The sequence below is a fragment of the Numida meleagris genome, chromosome 5, assembly GCF_002078875.1.
Source record: "Numida meleagris isolate 19003 breed g44 Domestic line chromosome 5, NumMel1.0, whole genome shotgun sequence".
NCBI lineage: Eukaryota > Metazoa > Chordata > Aves > Galliformes > Numididae > Numida > Numida meleagris.
Genome location: NC_034413.1, coordinates 661,633 through 663,313, shown reverse-complemented (window position 1 = coordinate 663,313; position 1,681 = coordinate 661,633). Strand labels below are relative to the sequence as shown.

Sequence of the window (1,681 nt, the reverse complement as noted above, 5' to 3'; positions counted from 1 at the left end):
TGGCACCGAGCCTTTAAACTGGAAGCAGCTGCTGCAGACAGGCTGTGCCTTGATTCCGAGAACCACACAGGAGGGGGAGAGTCCCCCACCCCACAGCTTGTGCAGCACCGCTGTCCTGAAGAACAGTGCACAGCACTGGGACCATCCCGGTGCCCAAGCAACTAGCACTAGAACTCCTTGTTCTGGAAAGGCTCCCAGCGTGACACAGCCCCCACCTCACTACAAAGCACACAGACACGTCTGGCTCTAACACTGTGAGCTTCCAAGTGAACGGAGAAATAGTTTGAGAAAAGACCACGCAAGAGTACAACAGCTTTAAACAGGTTTATTGGCTGCAAAACAAACAGATCATAGCAAATAGATCACAGCTGTCTGAATCTCCTTCTGTCAACGCATCCTTTTGAATTTGAGCTCAAAACTTTAGAGAGTTTGTAAACACTAATTAGTTCCTTGATTTTCATTAAACCGTTCTTCGAATATAATGGGGAACAAGTGCATTCTGTATACAAATTTAAGTGTTTCAGAGTAATCCAACAATGAAAAAAAAAAAAATTCTGCTCATAAAAACACATTTGTTGGGATCATAGATTCAACAGAGGCGTTAAAGCTGGAAAAGCCCTCTGAGACCTCCAACCCCACCTCCCCCCCGTACCCCCTGCCCACATCCCTCAGTGCCACATCCCCCCAGGTCTGAACACCTCCAGGGACGGGGACTCCCCAGCCCTGGGCAGCTGTGCCAGCGCCTGGCCGCTCTCTGGAGGAGACATTGCTCTGACACCCAGCCTGATGCTCCCTGGCACAACGTGAGGCCATGACCTCTTGTCCTACTGTTGTTACCTGGGGCAGAGGTCGACTCTCCTTTTTGTCCATTAGAAAATGAACAGATACACACAGCCATTTCGGAAGGCTAACTTAATTATTAGCTATTTTGATTTCAGCTTACTCAAACTACATACACCCATTGATTTACAGGAGTTTGTGGAGTTTAAAGGCGACTAATTCATTCCAAAAGCACATCAGTGCACAAAAATGGGGGGGAAAAAGAAAAAAACACGCAGCCAGCCACACACAAATTCGTCTGCTGCTCCCTAAAATGAAGCTGTAGCGAGGCGGGGGTCGGCCCCTGCCCCAGGTGACAGCGATGGGATGAGGTGACAGCGGGGCCGCGGCCCACCCGGGGCTGCTCTCCTCAGCCGCGTCCGTTCCGCCCCGCGGTGAGGCACCTGCGGAACGGCACCGTGTGGAACACTGCACTGCCTGGAAACGCAAGAAAGAAAAAGAACAGGAAAAAAATAGATCAAAAAACCACTTTCAGAACTTTATCCCTGTTACAGCCGCTCAGGACCGGTGCCGTGTAACGGCCGCAGCCCTCCGAAGCGCCCACAGCGCGGGTTCCACCGCGGTGCAGCCCTTCTCCTCCTCCTCCTCGTCGTCACTGCCACAGCTACCACCGCCCTCCCCGTTCCTGCCCTCCTCCTCCTCCTCTGCCACCCCCCTCTCCTCCTCCCGCCGCTGCCGCCGTCCCCGCCGCTCCTCCCCGCGGGGAGCCGTGTGCTGACGTCACCGGCTGAGGCCGACCGGCAATGGGCGCCATTTTGAAACCCCGAGCCCTCCCGCGGCGGCAGCTCGGTGCGGCGGATCGCTCCCGCCCGCTCCCGGACGGCGCCTCCCCCCGCGCCCC

General features: G+C 55.1%; 1 protein-coding gene and 1 long non-coding RNA gene across 2 annotated transcripts in view; one reads left to right on the top strand and one right to left on the bottom strand.

Annotated features, from left to right (window-relative positions):
* On the bottom strand, positions 306–1,652 carry LOC110399501. The gene is made up of 2 exons (XR_002439240.1): positions 1,565–1,652; positions 306–1,257 (listed from the first exon to the last, which is right to left on the bottom strand). It is a non-coding gene; the product is annotated as an uncharacterized LOC110399501 (long non-coding RNA).
* The window catches only part of PPP2R2D (protein phosphatase 2 regulatory subunit Bdelta), a gene marked incomplete in the record, with an annotated part of 26,660 nt that continues 26,566 nt past the window's right edge, over positions 1,588–1,681 (top strand). The window contains 1 exon segment of the mRNA XM_021398311.1: positions 1,588–1,681.